Source organism: Amblyomma mixtum, chromosome 1, assembly GCF_055824585.1.
Source record: "Amblyomma mixtum isolate Tamu chromosome 1, ASM5582458v1, whole genome shotgun sequence".
NCBI lineage: Eukaryota > Metazoa > Arthropoda > Arachnida > Ixodida > Ixodidae > Amblyomma > Amblyomma mixtum.
The window spans coordinates 125,850,825-125,870,843 of NC_143012.1; positions in this window are offsets into that span (position 1 = coordinate 125,850,825).

Below are 20,019 nucleotides of genomic sequence, written 5' to 3' on the forward strand. Positions count from 1 at the left end.
TCACCCAGGTCACGCTGTAGAAGGCAGTCAAATTTTTGGTTGCATCCGGCGCAATCAGCAGTCAAGACACATGGCAAAGGCCTGGCATTCGCGTCCCCTTGAGACACCCGGATCCCAGCCGCGCAATTTCTGCGCCACTACTAATGGAATATAAGGAGCACCTCGGCGAACAAGGCTTCAGAGGGCACGGTGTTACCGTGACCAACGCATCGGTGAACCCTTTACTGTTCACCCAGTCACGCTATAGAAGACAGTCAAATTTTTGGTTGCATCCGGCGCCATCAGCAGTCAAGACACATGGCAAAGCCCTGGCATTCGCGTCCCCTAGAGACACCCAGATCCCACCCGCGCAATTTCTGCGCCACTACTAATGGAATATAAGGAGCAACTCGGCGAACAAGGCTTCAGAGGGCACGGTGTTACCGTGACCAACGCATCGGTGAACCCTTTACTGTTCACCCAGGTCACGCTGTAGAAGGCAGTCAAATTTTTGGTTGCATCCGGCGCAATCAGCAGTCAAGACACATGGCAAAGGCCTGGCATTCGCGTCCCCTTGAGACACCCGGATCCCAACCGCGCAATTTCTGCGCCACTACTAATGGAATATAAGGAGCACCTCGGCGAACAAGGCTTCAGAGGGCACGGTGTTACCGTGACCAACGCATCGGTGAACCCTTTACTGTTCACCCAGTCACGCTATAGAAGACAGTCAAATTTTTGGTTGCATCCGGCGCAATCAGCAGTCAAGACACATGGCAAAGGCCTGGCATTCGCGTCCCCTTGAGACACCCAGATCCCACGCGCGCAATTTCTGCGCCACTACTAATGGAATATAAGGAGCACCTCGGCGAACAAGGCTTCAGAGGGCACGGTGTTACCATGACCAACGCATCGGTGAACCCTTTACTGTTTACTCAGGTCACGCTGTAGAAGACAGTCAAATTTTTGGTTGCATCCGGCACCATCAGCAGTCAAGACACATGGCAAAGGCCTGGCATTCGCGTCTCCTTGAGACACCCGGATCCCAACCGCGCAATTTCTGCGCCACTACTAATTGAATACAAGGAGCAACTCGGTGAACAAGGCTTCAGAGGGCACGGTGTTACCGTGACCAACGCATCGGTGAACCCTTTACTGTTCACCCAGGTCACGCTGTAGAAGACAGTCAAAGTTTTGGTTGCATCCGGCGCCATTAGCAGTCAAGACACATGGCAAAGCCCTGGCATTCGCGTCCCCTTGAGACACCCAGATCCCACCCGCGCAATTTCTGCGCCACTACTAATGGAATATAAGGAGCACCTCGGCGAACAAGGCTTCAGAGGGCACGGTGTTACCGTGACCAACGCATCGGTGAACCCTTTACTGTTCACCCAGGTCACGCTGTAGAAGACAGTCAAATTTTTGGTTGCATCCGGCGCCATCAGCAGTCAAGCCACATGGCAAAGCCCTGGCATTCGCGTCCCCTTGAGACACCCAGATCCCAACCGCGCAATTTCTGCGCCACTACTAATGGAATATAAGGAGCACCTCGGCGAACAAGGCTTCAGAGGGCACGGTGTTACCGTGACCAACGCATCGGTGAACCCTTACTGTTCACCCAGGTCACGCTGTAGAAGACAGTCAAATTTTTGGTTGCATCCGGCGCCATCAGCAGTCAAGACACATGGCAAAGGCCTGGCATTCGCGTCCCCTTGAGACACCCAGATCCCACCCGCGCAATTTCTGCGCCACCAATAATGGAATATAAGGAGCACCTCGGCGAACAAGGCTTCAGAGGGCACGGTGTTACCGTGACCAACGCTTGGTGAACCCTTCACTGTTCATCCAGGTCAAGCTCTAGAAGACAGTCAAACTTTTGGTTGCATCCGGCACCATCAGCAGTAAAGACACATGGCAAAGGCCTGGCATTCACGTCCCCTTGAGACACCCAGATCCCACCCGCGCAATTTCTGCGCCACTACTAATGGAATATAAGGAGCACCTCGGCGAACAAGGCTTCAGAGGGCACGGTGTTACCGTGACCAACGCATCGGTATCGGTGAACCCTTTACTTTTCACCCAGGTCACGCTGTAGAAGACAGTCAAATTATTGGTTGCACCCGGCACCATCAGCAGTCAAGACACATGGCAAAGGCCTGGCATTCCCGTCCCATTGAGACACCCGGATCCCAACCGCGCAATTTCTGCGCCACTACTAATGGAATATAAGGAGTACCTCGGCGAACAAGGCTTTAGAGGGCACGGTGTTACCGTGACCAACGCATCGGTGAACCCTTTACTGTTCGCCAGGTCACGCTGTAGAAGACAGTCAAATTTTTGGTTGCACCCGGCACCATCACCAGTCAAGACACATGGCAAAGGCCTGGCATTCGCGTCCCCTAGAGACACCCAGATATCACCCGCGCAATTTCTGCGCCACTACTAATGGAATATAAGGAGCAACTCGGCGAACAAGGCTTCAGAGGGCACGGTGTTACCGTGACCAACGCATCGGTGAACCCTTTACTGTTCACCCAGGTCACGCTGTAGAAGACAGTCAAAGTTTTGGTTGCATCCGGCGCCATCAGCAGTCAAGACACATGGCAAAGGCCTGGCATTCGCGTCCCCTTGAGACACCCAGATCCCACGCGCGCAATTTCTGCGCCACTACTAATGGAATATAAGGAGCACCTCGGCGAACAAGGCTTCAGAGGGCACGGTGTTACCATGACCAACGCATCGGTGAACCCTTTACTGTTTACTCAGGTCACGCTGTAGAAGACAGTCAAATTTTTGGTTGCATCCGGCACCATCAGCAGTCAAGCCACATGGCAAAGCCCTGGCATTCGCGTCCCCTTGAGACACCCAGATCCCAACCGCGCAATTTCTGCGCCACTACTAATGGAATATAAGGAGCACCTCGGCGAACAAGGCTTCAGAGGGCACGGTGTTACCGTGACCAACGCATCGGTGAACCCTTACTGTTCACCCAGGTCACGCTGTAGAAGACAGTCAAATTTTTGGTTGCATCCGGCGCCATCAGCAGTCAAGACACATGGCAAAGGCCTGGCATTCGCGTCCCCTTGAGACACCCAGATCCCACCCGCGCAATTTCTGCGCCACCAATAATGGAATATAAGGAGCACCTCGGCGAACAAGGCTTCAGAGGGCACGGTGTTACCGTGACCAACGCTTGGTGAACCCTTCACTGTTCATCCAGGTCAAGCTCTAGAAGACAGTCAAACTTTTGGTTGCATCCGGCACCATCAGCAGTAAAGACACATGGCAAAGGCCTGGCATTCACGTCCCCTTGAGACACCCAGATCCCACCCGCGCAATTTCTGCGCCACTACTAATGGAATATAAGGAGCACCTCGGCGAACAAGGCTTCAGAGGGCACGGTGTTACCGTGACCAACGCATCGGTATCGGTGAACCCTTTACGTTTCACCCAGGTCACGCTGTAGAAGACAGTCAAATTATTGGTTGCACCCGGCGCAATCAGCAGTCAAGACACATGGCAAAGGCCTGGCATTCGCGTCCCCTTGAGACACCCGGATCCCAACCGCGCAATTTCTGCGCCACTACTAATGGAATATAAGGAGCACCTCGGCGAACAAGGCTTCAGAGGGCACGGTGTTACCGTGACCAACGCATCGGTATCGGTGAACCCTTTACGTTTCACCCAGGTCACGCTGTAGAAGACAGTCAAATTATTGGTTGCACCCGGCACCATCAGCAGTCAAGACACATGGCAAAGGCCTGGCATTCCCGTCCCATTGAGACACCCGGATCCCAACCGCGCAATTTCTGCGCCACTACTAATGGAATATAAGGAGTACCTCGGCGAACAAGGCTTTAGAGGGCACGGTGTTACCGTGACCAACGCATCGGTGAACCCTTTACTGTTCGCCAGGTCACGCTGTAGAAGACAGTCAAATTTTTGGTTGCACCCGGCACCATCACCAGTCAAGACACATGGCAAAGGCCTGGCATTCGCGTCCCCTTGAGACACCCGGATCCCAACCGCGCAATTTCTGCGCCACTAATAATGGAATATAAGGAGCAACTCGGCGAACAAGGCTTCAGAGGGCACGGTGTTACCGTGACCAACGCATCGGTGAACCCTTTACTGTTCACCCAGGTCACGCTGTAGAAGGCAGTCAAATTTTTGGTTGCATCCGGCGCAATCAGCAGTCAAGACACATGGCAAAGGCCTGGCATTCGCGTCCCCTTGAGACACCCGGATCCCAACCGCGCAATTTCTGCGCCACTACTAATGGAATATAAGGAGCACCTCGGCGAACAAGGCTTCAGAGGGCACGGTGTTACCGTGACCAACGCATCGGTGAACCCTTTACTGTTCACCCAGTCACGCTATAGAAGACAGTCAAATTTTTGGTTGCATCCGGCGCCATCAGCAGTCAAGACACATGGCAAAGCCCTGGCATTCGCGTCCCCTAGAGACACCCAGATCCCACCCGCGCAATTTCTGCGCCACTACTAATGGAATATAAGGAGCAACTCGGCGAACAAGGCTTCAGAGGGCACGGTGTTACCGTGACCAACGCATCGGTGAACCCTTTACTGTTCACCCAGGTCACGCTGTAGAAGGCAGTCAAATTTTTGGTTGCATCCGGCGCAATCAGCAGTCAAGACACATGGCAAAGGCCTGGCATTCGCGTCCCCTTGAGACACCCGGATCCCAACCGCGCAATTTCTGCGCCACTACTAATGGAATATAAGGAGCACCTCGGCGAACAAGGCTTCAGAGGGCACGGTGTTACCGTGACCAACGCATCGGTGAACCCTTTACTGTTCACCCAGTCACGCTATAGAAGACAGTCAAATTTTTGGTTGCATCCGGCGCAATCAGCAGTCAAGACACATGGCAAAGGCCTGGCATTCGCGTCCCCTTGAGACACCCGGATCCCAACCGCGCAATTTCTGCGCCACTACTAATGGAATATAAGGAGCACCTCGGCGAACAAGGCTTCAGAGGGCACGGTGTTACCGTGACCAACGCATCGGTGAACCCTTTACTGTTCACCCAGTCACGCTATAGAAGACAGTCAAATTTTTGGTTGCAGCCGGCGCCATCAGCAGTCAAGACACATGGCAAAGCCCTGGCATTCGCGTCCCCTAGAGACACCCAGATCCCACCCGCGCAATTTCTGCGCCACTACTAATGGAATATAAGGAGCAACTCGGCGAACAAGGCTTCAGAGGGCACGGTGTTACCGTGACCAACGCATCGGTGAACCCTTTACTGTTCACCCAGGTCACGCTGTAGAAGACAGTCAAAGTTTTGGTTGCATCCGGCGCCATCAGCAGTCAAGACACATGGCAAAGGCCTGGCATTCGCGTCCCCTTGAGACACCCAGATCCCACGCGCGCAATTTCTGCGCCACTACTAATGGAATATAAGGAGCACCTCGGCGAACAAGGCTTCAGAGGGCACGGTGTTACCATGACCAACGCATCGGTGAACCCTTTACTGTTTACTCAGGTCACGCTGTAGAAGACAGTCAAATTTTTGGTTGCATCCGGCACCATCAGCAGTCAAGACACATGGCAAAGGCCTGGCATTCGCGTCCCCTTGAGACACCCGGATCCCAACCGCGCAATTTCTGCGCCACTACTAATTGAATACAAGGAGCAACTCGGCGAACAAGGCTTCAGAGGGCACGGTGTTACCGTGACCAACGCATCGGTGAACCCTTTACTGTTCACCCAGGTCACGCTGTAGAAGACAGTCAAAGTTTTGGTTGCATCCGGCGCCATTAGCAGTCAAGACACATGGCAAAGCCCTGGCATTCGCGTCCCCTTGAGACACCCAGATCCCACCCGCGCAATTTCTGCGCCACTACTAATGGAATATAAGGAGCACCTCGGCGAACAAGGCTTCAGAGGGCACGGTGTTACCGTGACCAACGCATCGGTGAACCCTTTACTGTTCACCCAGGTCACGCTGTAGAAGACAGTCAAATTTTTGGTTGCATCCGGCGCCATCAGCAGTCAAGCCACATGGCAAAGCCCTGGCATTCGCGTCCCCTTGAGACACCCAGATCCCAACCGCGCAATTTCTGCGCCACTACTAATGGAATATAAGGAGCACCTCGGCGAACAAGGCTTCAGAGGGCACGGTGTTACCGTGACCAACGCATCGGTGAACCCTTACTGTTCACCCAGGTCACGCTGTAGAAGACAGTCAAATTTTTGGTTGCATCCGGCGCCATCAGCAGTCAAGACACATGGCAAAGGCCTGGCATTCGCGTCCCCTTGAGACACCCAGATCCCACCCGCGCAATTTCTGCGCCACCAATAATGGAATATAAGGAGCACCTCGGCGAACAAGGCTTCAGAGGGCACGGTGTTACCGTGACCAACGCTTGGTGAACCCTTCACTGTTCATCCAGGTCAAGCTCTAGAAGACAGTCAAACTTTTGGTTGCATCCGGCACCATCAGCAGTAAAGACACATGGCAAAGGCCTGGCATTCACGTCCCCTTGAGACACCCAGATCCCACCCGCGCAATTTCTGCGCCACTACTAATGGAATATAAGGAGCACCTCGGCGAACAAGGCTTCAGAGGGCACGGTGTTACCGTGACCAACGCATCGGTATCGGTGAACCCTTTACGTTTCACCCAGGTCACGCTGTAGAAGACAGTCAAATTATTGGTTGCACCCGGCACCATCAGCAGTCAAGACACATGGCAAAGGCCTGGCATTCCCGTCCCATTGAGACACCCGGATCCCAACCGCGCAATTTCTGCGCCACTACTAATGGAATATAAGGAGTACCTCGGCGAACAAGGCTTTAGAGGGCACGGTGTTACCGTGACCAACGCATCGGTGAACCCTTTACTGTTCGCCAGGTCACGCTGTAGAAGACAGTCAAATTTTTGGTTGCACCCGGCACCATCACCAGTCAAGACACATGGCAAAGGCCTGGCATTCGCGTCCCCTTGAGACACCCGGATCCCAACCGCGCAATTTCTGCGCCACTAATAATGGAATATAAGGAGCAACTCGGCGAACAAGGCTTCAGAGGGCACGGTGTTACCGTGACCAACGCATCGGTGAACCCTTTACTGTTCACCCAGGTCACGCTGTAGAAGGCAGTCAAATTTTTGGTTGCATCCGGCGCAATCAGCAGTCAAGACACATGGCAAAGGCCTGGCATTCGCGTCCCCTTGAGACACCCGGATCCCAACCGCGCAATTTCTGCGCCACTACTAATGGAATATAAGGAGCACCTCGGCGAACAAGGCTTCAGAGGGCACGGTGTTACCGTGACCAACGCATCGGTGAACCCTTTACTGTTCACCCAGTCACGCTATAGAAGACAGTCAAATTTTTGGTTGCAGCCGGCGCCATCAGCAGTCAAGACACATGGCAAAGCCCTGGCATTCGCGTCCCCTAGAGACACCCAGATCCCACCCGCGCAATTTCTGCGCCACTACTAATGGAATATAAGGAGCAACTCGGCGAACAAGGCTTCAGAGGGCACGGTGTTACCGTGACCAACGCATCGGTGAACCCTTTACTGTTCACCCAGGTCACGCTGTAGAAGACAGTCAAAGTTTTGGTTGCATCCGGCGCCATCAGCAGTCAAGACACATGGCAAAGGCCTGGCATTCGCGTCCCCTTGAGACACCCAGATCCCACGCGCGCAATTTCTGCGCCACTACTAATGGAATATAAGGAGCACCTCGGCGAACAAGGCTTCAGAGGGCACGGTGTTACCATGACCAACGCATCGGTGAACCCTTTACTGTTTACTCAGGTCACGCTGTAGAAGACAGTCAAATTTTTGGTTGCATCCGGCACCATCAGCAGTCAAGACACATGGCAAAGGCCTGGCATTCGCGTCCCCTTGAGACACCCGGATCCCAACCGCGCAATTTCTGCGCCACTACTAATTGAATACAAGGAGCAACTCGGCGAACAAGGCTTCAGAGGGCACGGTGTTACCGTGACCAACGCATCGGTGAACCCTTTACTGTTCACCCAGGTCACGCTGTAGAAGACAGTCAAAGTTTTGGTTGCATCTGGCGCCATTAGCAGTCAAGACACATGGCAAAGCCCTGGCATTCGCGTCCCCTTGAGACACCCAGATCCCACCCGCGCAATTTCTGCGCCACTACTAATGGAATATAAGGAGCACCTCGGCGAACAAGGCTTCAGAGGGCACGGTGTTACCGTGACCAACGCATCGGTGAACCCTTTACTGTTCACCCAGGTCACGCTGTAGAAGACAGTCAAATTTTTGGTTGCATCCGGCGCCATCAGCAGTCAAGCCACATGGCAAAGCCCTGGCATTCGCGTCCCCTTGAGACACCCAGATCCCAACCGCGCAATTTCTGCGCCACTACTAATGGAATATAAGGAGCACCTCGGCGAACAAGGCTTCAGAGGGCACGGTGTTACCGTGACCAACGCATCGGTGAACCCTTACTGTTCACCCAGGTCACGCTGTAGAAGACAGTCAAATTTTTGGTTGCATCCGGCGCCATCAGCAGTCAAGACACATGGCAAAGGCCTGGCATTCGCGTCCCCTTGAGACACCCAGATCCCACCCGCGCAATTTCTGCGCCACCAATAATGGAATATAAGGAGCACCTCGGCGAACAAGGCTTCAGAGGGCACGGTGTTACCGTGACCAACGCTTGGTGAACCCTTCACTGTTCATCCAGGTCAAGCTCTAGAAGACAGTCAAACTTTTGGTTGCATCCGGCACCATCAGCAGTAAAGACACATGGCAAAGGCCTGGCATTCACGTCCCCTTGAGACACCCAGATCCCACCCGCGCAATTTCTGCGCCACTACTAATGGAATATAAGGAGCACCTCGGCGAACAAGGCTTCAGAGGGCACGGTGTTACCGTGACCAACGCATCGGTATCGGTGAACCCTTTACGTTTCACCCAGGTCACGCTGTAGAAGACAGTCAAATTATTGGTTGCACCCGGCACCATCAGCAGTCAAGACACATGGCAAAGGCCTGGCATTCCCGTCCCATTGAGACACCCGGATCCCAACCGCGCAATTTCTGCGCCACTACTAATGGAATATAAGGAGTACCTCGGCGAACAAGGCTTTAGAGGGCACGGTGTTACCGTGACCAACGCATCGGTGAACCCTTTACTGTTCGCCAGGTCACGCTGTAGAAGACAGTCAAATTTTTGGTTGCACCCGGCACCATCACCAGTCAAGACACATGGCAAAGGCCTGGCATTCGCGTCCCCTTGAGACACCCGGATCCCAACCGCGCAATTTCTGCGCCACTAATAATGGAATATAAGGAGCAACTCGGCGAACAAGGCTTCAGAGGGCACGGTGTTACCGTGACCAACGCATCGGTGAACCCTTTACTGTTCACCCAGGTCACGCTGTAGAAGGCAGTCAAATTTTTGGTTGCATCCGGCGCAATCAGCAGTCAAGACACATGGCAAAGGCCTGGCATTCGCGTCCCCTTGAGACACCCGGATCCCAACCGCGCAATTTCTGCGCCACTACTAATGGAATATAAGGAGCACCTCGGCGAACAAGGCTTCAGAGGGCACGGTTTTACCGTGACCAACGCATCGGTGAACCCTTTACTGTTCACCCAGTCACGCTATAGAAGACAGTCAAATTTTTGGTTGCATCCGGCGCCATCAGCAGTCAAGACACATGGCAAAGCCCTGGCATTCGCGTCCCCTAGAGACACCCAGATCCCACCCGCGCAATTTCTGCGCCACTACTAATGGAATATAAGGAGCAACTCGGCGAACAAGGCTTCAGAGGGCACGGTGTTACCGTGACCAACGCATCGGTGAACCCTTTACTGTTCACCCAGGTCACGCTGTAGAAGACAGTCAAAGTTTTGGTTGCATCCGGCGCCATCAGCAGTCAAGACACATGGCAAAGGCCTGGCATTCGCGTCCCCTTGAGACACCCAGATCCCACGCGCGCAATTTCTGCGCCACTACTAATGGAATATAAGGAGCACCTCGGCGAACAAGGCTTCAGAGGGCACGGTGTTACCATGACCAACGCATCGGTGAACCCTTTACTGTTTACTCAGGTCACGCTGTAGAAGACAGTCAAATTTTTGGTTGCATCCGGCACCATCAGCAGTCAAGCCACATGGCAAAGCCCTGGCATTCGCGTCCCCTTGAGACACCCAGATCCCAACCGCGCAATTTCTGCGCCACTACTAATGGAATATAAGGAGCACCTCGGCGAACAAGGCTTCAGAGGGCACGGTGTTACCGTGACCAACGCATCGGTGAACCCTTACTGTTCACCCAGGTCACGCTGTAGAAGACAGTCAAATTTTTGGTGTCATCCGGCGCCATCAGCAGTCAAGACACATGGCAAAGGCCTGGCATTCGCGTCCCCTTGAGACACCCAGATCCCACCCGCGCAATTTCTGCGCCACCAATAATGGAATATAAGGAGCACCTCGGCGAACAAGGCTTCAGAGGGCACGGTGTTACCGTGACCAACGCTTGGTGAACCCTTCACTGTTCATCCAGGTCAAGCTCTAGAAGACAGTCAAACTTTTGGTTGCATCCGGCACCATCAGCAGTAAAGACACATGGCAAAGGCCTGGCATTCACGTCCCCTTGAGACACCCAGATCCCACCCGCGCAATTTCTGCGCCACTACTAATGGAATATAAGGAGCACCTCGGCGAACAAGGCTTCAGAGGGCACGGTGTTACCGTGACCAACGCATCGGTATCGGTGAACCCTTTACGTTTCACCCAGGTCACGCTGTAGAAGACAGTCAAATTATTGGTTGCACCCGGCGCAATCAGCAGTCAAGACACATGGCAAAGGCCTGGCATTCGCGTCCCCTTGAGACACCCGGATCCCAACCGCGCAATTTCTGCGCCACTACTAATGGAATATAAGGAGCACCTCGGCGAACAAGGCTTCAGAGGGCACGGTGTTACCGTGACCAACGCATCGGTATCGGTGAACCCTTTACGTTTCACCCAGGTCACGCTGTAGAAGACAGTCAAATTATTGGTTGCACCCGGCACCATCAGCAGTCAAGACACATGGCAAAGGCCTGGCATTCCCGTCCCATTGAGACACCCGGATCCCAACCGCGCAATTTCTGCGCCACTACTAATGGAATATAAGGAGTACCTCGGCGAACAAGGCTTTAGAGGGCACGGTGTTACCGTGACCAACGCATCGGTGAACCCTTTACTGTTCGCCAGGTCACGCTGTAGAAGACAGTCAAATTTTTGGTTGCACCCGGCACCATCACCAGTCAAGACACATGGCAAAGGCCTGGCATTCGCGTCCCCTTGAGACACCCGGATCCCAACCGCGCAATTTCTGCGCCACTAATAATGGAATATAAGGAGCAACTCGGCGAACAAGGCTTCAGAGGGCACGGTGTTACCGTGACCAACGCATCGGTGAACCCTTTACTGTTCACCCAGGTCACGCTGTAGAAGGCAGTCAAATTTTTGGTTGCATCCGGCGCAATCAGCAGTCAAGACACATGGCAAAGGCCTGGCATTCGCGTCCCCTTGAGACACCCGGATCCCAACCGCGCAATTTCTGCGCCACTACTAATGGAATATAAGGAGCACCTCGGCGAACAAGGCTTCAGAGGGCACGGTGTTACCGTGACCAACGCATCGGTGAACCCTTTACTGTTCACCCAGTCACGCTATAGAAGACAGTCAAATTTTTGGTTGCATCCGGCGCCATCAGCAGTCAAGACACATGGCAAAGCCCTGGCATTCGCGTCCCCTAGAGACACCCAGATCCCACCCGCGCAATTTCTGCGCCACTACTAATGGAATATAAGGAGCAACTCGGCGAACAAGGCTTCAGAGGGCACGGTGTTACCGTGACCAACGCATCGGTGAACCCTTTACTGTTCACCCAGGTCACGCTGTAGAAGGCAGTCAAATTTTTGGTTGCATCCGGCGCAATCAGCAGTCAAGACACATGGCAAAGGCCTGGCATTCGCGTCCCCTTGAGACACCCGGATCCCAACCGCGCAATTTCTGCGCCACTACTAATGGAATATAAGGAGCACCTCGGCGAACAAGGCTTCAGAGGGCACGGTGTTACCGTGACCAACGCATCGGTGAACCCTTTACTGTTCACCCAGTCACGCTATAGAAGACAGTCAAATTTTTGGTTGCATCCGGCGCCATCAGCAGTCAAGACACATGGCAAAGCCCTGGCATTCGCGTCCCCTAGAGACACCCAGATCCCACCCGCGCAATTTCTGCGCCACTACTAATGGAATATAAGGAGCAACTCGGCGAACAAGGCTTCAGAGGGCACGGTGTTACCGTGACCAACGCATCGGTGAACCCTTTACTGTTCACCCAGGTCACGCTGTAGAAGACAGTCAAAGTTTTGGTTGCATCCGGCGCCATCAGCAGTCAAGACACATGGCAAAGGCCTGGCATTCGCGTCCCCTTGAGACACCCAGATCCCAGGCGCGCAATTTCTGCGCCACTACTAATGGAATATAAGGAGCACCTCGGCGAACAAGGCTTCAGAGGGCACGGTGTTACCATGACCAACGCATCGGTGAACCCTTTACTGTTTACTCAGGTCACGCTGTAGAAGACAGTCAAATTTTTGGTTGCATCCGGCACCATCAGCAGTCAAGACACATGGCAAAGGCCTGGCATTCGCGTCCCCTTGAGACACCCGGATCCCAACCGCGCAATTTCTGCGCCACTACTAATTGAATACAAGGAGCAACTCGGCGAACAAGGCTTCAGAGGGCACGGTGTTACCGTGACCAACGCATCGGTGAACCCTTTACTGTTCACCCAGGTCACGCTGTAGAAGACAGTCAAAGTTTTGGTTGCATCCGGCGCCATTAGCAGTCAAGACACATGGCAAAGCCCTGGCATTCGCGTCCCCTTGAGACACCCAGATCCCACCCGCGCAATTTCTGCGCCACTACTAATGGAATATAAGGAGCACCTCGGCGAACAAGGCTTCAGAGGGCACGGTGTTACCGTGACCAACGCATCGGTGAACCCTTTACTGTTCACCCAGGTCACGCTGTAGAAGACAGTCAAATTTTTGGTTGCATCCGGCGCCATCAGCAGTCAAGCCACATGGCAAAGCCCTGGCATTCGCGTCCCCTTGAGACACCCAGATCCCAACCGCGCAATTTCTGCGCCACTACTAATGGAATATAAGGAGCACCTCGGCGAACAAGGCTTCAGAGGGCACGGTGTTACCGTGACCAACGCATCGGTGAACCCTTACTGTTCACCCAGGTCACGCTGTAGAAGACAGTCAAATTTTTGGTTGCATCCGGCGCCATCAGCAGTCAAGACACATGGCAAAGGCCTGGCATTCGCGTCCCCTTGAGACACCCAGATCCCACCCGCGCAATTTCTGCGCCACCAATAATGGAATATAAGGAGCACCTCGGCGAACAAGGCTTCAGAGGGCACGGTGTTACCGTGACCAACGCTTGGTGAACCCTTCACTGTTCATCCAGGTCAAGCTCTAGAAGACAGTCAAACTTTTGGTTGCATCCGGCACCATCAGCAGTAAAGACACATGGCAAAGGCCTGGCATTCACGTCCCCTTGAGACACCCAGATCCCACCCGCGCAATTTCTGCGCCACTACTAATGGAATATAAGGAGCACCTCGGCGAACAAGGCTTCAGAGGGCACGGTGTTACCGTGACCAACGCATCGGTATCGGTGAACCCTTTACGTTTCACCCAGGTCACGCTGTAGAAGACAGTCAAATTATTGGTTGCACCCGGCACCATCAGCAGTCAAGACACATGGCAAAGGCCTGGCATTCCCGTCCCCTTGAGACACCCGGATCCCAACCGCGCAATTTCTGCGCCACTACTAATGGAATATAAGGAGTACCTCGGCGAACAAGGCTTTAGAGGGCACGGTGTTACCGTGACCAACGCATCGGTGAACCCTTTACTGTTCGCCAGGTCACGCTGTAGAAGACAGTCAAATTTTTGGTTGCACCCGGCACCATGACCAGTCAAGACACATGGCAAAGGCCTGGCATTCGCGTCCCCTTGAGACACCCGGATCCCAACCGCGCAATTTCTGCGCCACTAATAATGGAATATAAGGAGCAACTCGGCGAACAAGGCTTCAGAGGGCACGGTGTTACCGTGACCAACGCATCGGTGAACCCTTTACTGTTCACCCAGGTCACGCTGTAGAAGACAGTCAAATTTTTGGTTGCACCCGGCACCATCAGCAGTCAAGACACATGGCAAAGGCCTGGCATTCGCGTCCCCTTGAGACACCCGGATCCCAACCGCGCAATTTCTGCGCCACTACTAATGGAATATAAGGAGCACCTCGGCGAACAAGGCTTCAGAGGGCACGGTGTTACCGTGACCAACGCTTGGTGAACCCTTCATTGTTCATCCAGGTCAAGCTCTAGAAGACAGTCAAACTTTTGGTTGCATCCGGCACCATCAGCAGTAAAGACACATGGCAAAGGCCTGGCATTCACGTCCCCTTGAGACACCCAGATCCCACCCGCGCAATTTCTGCGCCACTACTAATGGAATATAAGGAGCACCTCGGCGAACAAGGCTTCAGAGGGCACGGTGTTACCGTGACCAACGCATCGGTATCGGTGAACCCTTTACGTTTCACCCAGGTCACGCTGTAGAAGACAGTCAAATTATTGGTTGCACCCGGCACCATCAGCAGTCAAGACACATGGCAAAGGCCTGGCATTCCCGTCCCCTTGAGACACCCGGATCCCAACCGCGCAATTTCTGCGCCACTACTAATGGAATATAAGGAGTACCTCGGCGAACAAGGCTTTAGAGGGCACGGTGTTACCGTGACCAACGCATCGGTGAACCCTTTACTGTTCGCCAGGTCACGCTGTAGAAGACAGTCAAATTTTTGGTTGCACCCGGCACCATGACCAGTCAAGACACATGGCAAAGGCCTGGCATTCGCGTCCCCTTGAGACACCCGGATCCCAACCGCGCAATTTCTGCGCCACTAATAATGGAATATAAGGAGCAACTCGGCGAACAAGGCTTCAGAGGGCACGGTGTTACCGTGACCAACGCATCGGTGAACCCTTTACTGTTCACCCAGGTCACGCTGTAGAAGACAGTCAAATTTTTGGTTGCACCCGGCACCATCAGCAGTCAAGACACATGGCAAAGGCCTGGCATTCGCGTCCCCTTGAGACACCCGGATCCCAACCGCGCAATTTCTGCGCCACTACTAATGGAATATAAGGAGCACCTCGGCGAACAAGGCTTCAGAGGGCACGGTGTTACCGTGACCAACGCATCGGTGAACCCTTTACTGTTCACCCAGGTCACGCTATAGAAGACAGTCAAATTTTTGGTTGCATCCGGTGCCATCAGAAGTCAAGACACATGGCAAAGCCCTGGCATTCGCGTCCCCTAGAGACACCCAGATCCCACCCGCGCAATTTCTGCGCCACTACTAATGGAATATAAGGAGCACCTCGGCGAACAAGGCTTCAGAGGGCACGGTGTTACCGTGACCAACGCTTGGTGAACCCTTTACTGTTCAACCAGGTCACGCTCTAGAAGACAGTCAAATTTTTGGTTGCATCCGGCGCCATCAGCAGTCAAGACACATGGCAAAGGCCTGGCATTCGCGTCCCCTTGAGACACCCAGATCCCACGCGCGCAATTTCTGCGCCACTACTAATGGAATATAAGGAACACCTCGGCGAACAAGGCTTCAGAGGGCACGGTGTTACCATGACCAACGCATCGGTGAACCCTTTACTGTTCACTCAGGTCACGCTGTAGAAGACAGTCAAATTTTTGGTTGCATCCGGCACCATCAGCAGTCAAGACACATGGCAAAGGCCTGGCATTCGCGTCCCCTTGAGACACCCGGATCCCAACCGCGCAATTTCTGCGCCACTACTAATTGAATACAAGGAGCAACTCGGCGAACAAGGCTTCAGAGGGCACGGTGTTACCGTGACCAACGCATCGGTGAACCCTTTACTGTTCACCCAGGTCACGCTGTAGAAGACAGTCAAAGTTTTGGTTGCATCCGGCGCCATTAGCAGTCAAGACACATGGCAAAGCCCTGGCATTCACGTCCCCTTGAGACACCGAGATCCCACCCGCGCAATTTCTGCGCCACTACTAATGGAATATAAGGAGCACCTCGGCGAACAAGGCTTCAGAGGGCACGGTGTTACCGTGACCAACGCATCGGTGAACCCTTTACTGTTCACCCAGGTCACGCTGTAGAAGACAGTCAAATTTTTGGTTGCATCCGGCGCCATCAGCAGTCAAGCCACATGGCAAAGCCCTGGCATTCGCGTCCCCTTGAGACACCCAGATCCCAACCGCGCAATTTCTGCGCCACTACTAATGGAATATAAGGAGCACCTCGGCGAACAAGGCTACAGAGGGCACGGTGTTACCGTGACCAACGCATCGGTGAACCCTTACTGTTCACCCAGGTCACGCTGTAGAAGACAGTCAAATTTCTGGTTGCATCCGGCGCCATCAGCAGTGAAGACACATGGCAAAGGCCTGGCATTCGCGTCCCCTTGAGACACCCAGATCCCACCCGCGCAATTTCTGCGCCACTAATAATGGAATATAAGGAGCACCTCGGCGAACAAGGCTTCAGAGGGCACGGTGTTACCATGACCAACGCTTGGTGAACCCTTTACTGTTCATCCAGGTCAAGCTCTAGAAGACAGTCAAATTTTTGGTTGCATCCGGCGCCATCAGCAGTCAAGACACATGGCAAAGCCCTGGCATTCGCGTCCCCTTGAGACACCCAGATCCCACCCGCGCAATTTCTGCGCCACTACTAATGGAATATAAGGAGCACCTCGGCGAACAAGGCTTCAGAGGGCACTGTGTTACCGTGACCAACGCATCGGTGAACCCTTTACTGTTCACCCAGGTCACGCTGTAGAAGACAGTCAAATTTTTGGTTGCATCCGGCGCCATCAGCAGTCAAGACACATGGCAAAGGCCTGGCATTCGCGTCCCCTTGAGACACCCAGATCCCACGCGCGCAATTTCTGCGCCACTACTAATGGAATATAAGGAGCACCTCGGCGAACAAGGCTTCAGAGGGCACGGTGTTACCATGACCAACGCATCGGTGAACCCTTTACTGTTCACTCAGGTCACGCTGTAGAAGACAGTCAAATTTTTGGTTGCATCGGGCACCATCAGCAGTCAAGACACATGGCAAAGGCCTGGCATTCGCGTCCCCTTGAGACACGCGGATCCCAACCGCGCAATTTCTGCGCCACTACTAATTGAATACAAGGAGCAACTCGGCGAACAAGGCTTCAGAGGGCACGGTGTTACCGTGACCAACGCATCGGTGAACCCTTTACTGTTCACCCAGGTCACGCTGTAGAAGACAGTCAAAGTTTTGGTTGCATCCGGCGCCATTAGCAGTCAAGACACATGGCAAAGCCCTGGCATTCGCGTCCCCTTGAGACACCCAGATCCCACCCGCGCAATTTCTGCGCCACTACTAATGGAATATAAGGAGCACCTCGGCGAACAAGGCTTCAGAGGGCACGGTGTTACCGTGACCAACGCATCGGTGAACCCTTTACTGTTCACCCAGGTCACGCTGTAGAAGACAGTCAAATTTTTGGTTGCATCCGGCGCCATCAGCAGTCAAGCCACATGGCAAAGCCCTGGCATTCGCGTCCCCTTGAGACACCCAGATCCCAACCGCGCAATTTCTGCGCCACTACTAATGGAATATAAGGAGCACCTCGGCGAACAAGGCTTCAGAGGGCACGGTGTTACCGTGACCAACGCGTCGGTGAACCCTTACTGTTCACCCAGGTCACGCTGTAGAAGACAGTCAAATCTCTGGTTGCATCCGGCGCCATCAGCAGTCAAGACACATGGCAAAGGCCTGGCATTCGCGTCCCCTTGAGACACCCAGATCCCACCCGCGCAATTTCTGCGCCACTAATAATGGAATATAAGGAGCACCTCGGCGAACAAGGCTTCAGAGGGCACGGTGTTACCATGACCAACGCTTGGTGAACCCTTTACTGTTCATCCAGGTCAAGCTCTAGAAGACAGTCAAATTTTTGGTTGCATCCGGCGCCATCAGCAGTCAAGACACATGGCAAAGCCCTGGCATTCGCGTCCCCTTGAGACACCCAGATCCCACCCGCACAATTTCTGCGCCACTACTAATGGAATATAAGGAGCACCTCGGCGAACAAGGCTTCAGAGGGCACGGTGTTACCGTGACCAACGCATCGGTGAACCCTTACTGTTCACCCAGGTCACGCTGTAGAAGACAGTCTAATTTTTGGTTGCATCCGGCGCCATCAGCAGTCAAGACACATGGCAAAGGCCTGGCATTCGCGTCCCCTTGAGACACCCAGATCCCACCCGCGCAATTTCTGCGCCACTAATAATGGAATATAAGGAGCACCTCGGCGAACAAGGCTTCAGAGGGCACGGTGTTACCATGATCAACGCTTGGTGAACACTTTACTGTTCATCCAGGTCAAGCTCTAGAAGACAGTAAAATTTTTGGTTGCATCCGGCACCATCAGCAGTCAAGACACATGGCAAAGGCCTTGCATTCGCGTCCCCTTGAGACACCCAGATCCCAACCGCGCAATTTCTGCGCCACTACTAATGGAATATAAGGAGCACCTCGGCGAACAAGGCTTCAGAGGGCACGGTGTTACCGTGACCAACGCATCGGTGAACCCTTACTGTTCACCCAGGTCACGCTGTAGAAGACAGTCAAATCTCTGGTTGCATCCGGCGCCATCAGCAGTCAAGACACATGGCAAAGGCCTGGCATTCGCGTCCCCTTGAGACACCCAGATCCCACCCGCGCAATTTCTGCGCCACTAATAATGGAATATAAGGAGCACCTCGGCGAACAAGGCTTCAGAGGGCACGGTGTTACCATGACCAACGCTTGGTGAACCCTTTACTGTTCATCCAGGTCAAGCTCTAGAAGACAGTCAAATTTTTGGTTGCATCCGGCGCCATCAGCAGTCAAGACACATGGCAAAGCCCTGGCATTCGCGTCCCCTTTTGTACACCCAGATCCCACCCGCGCAATTTCTGCGCCACTACTAATGGAATATAAGGAGCACCTCGGCGAACAAGGCTTCAGAGGGCACTGTGTTACCGTGACCAACGCATCGGTGAACCCTTTACTGTTCACCCAGGTCACGCTGTAGAAGACAGTCAAATTTTTGGTTGCATCCGGCGCCATCAGCAGTCAAGACACATGGCAAAGGCCTGGCATTCGCGTCCCCTTGAGACACCGAGATCCCACCCGCGCAATTTCTGCGCCACTAATAATGGAATATAAGGAGCACCTCGGCGAACAAGGCTTCAGAGGGCACGGTGTTACCGTGACCAACGCTTGGTGAACCCTTCACTGTTCATCCAGGTCAAGCTCTAGAAGACAGTCAAATTTTTGGTTGCATCCGGCACCATAAGCAGTAAAGACACATGGCAAAGGCCTGGCATTCACGTCCCCTTGAGACACCCAGATCCCACCCGCGCAATTTCTGCGCCACTACTAATGGAATATAAGGAGCACCTCGGCGAACAAGGCTTCAGAGGGCACGGTGTTACCGTGACCAACGCATCGGTATTTGTGAACCCTTTACGTTTCACCCAGGTCACACTGTAGAAGACAGTCAAATTATTGGTTGCACCCGGCACCATCAGCAGTCATGACACATGGCAAATGCCTGGCATTCCCGTCCCCTTGAGACACCCGGATCCCAACCGCGCAATTTCTGCGCCACTACTAATGGAATATAAGGAGTACCTCGGCGAACAAGGCTTTAGAGGGCACGGTGTTACCGTGACCAACGCATCGGTGAATCCTTACTGTTCACCCAGGTCACGCTGTAGAAGACAGTCAAATTTTTGGTCGCATCCGGCGCCATCAGCAGTCAAGACACATGGCAAAGGCCTGGCATTCGCGTCACCTTGAGACACCCAGATCCCACCCGCGCAATTTCTGCGCCACTAATAATGGAATATAAGGAGCACC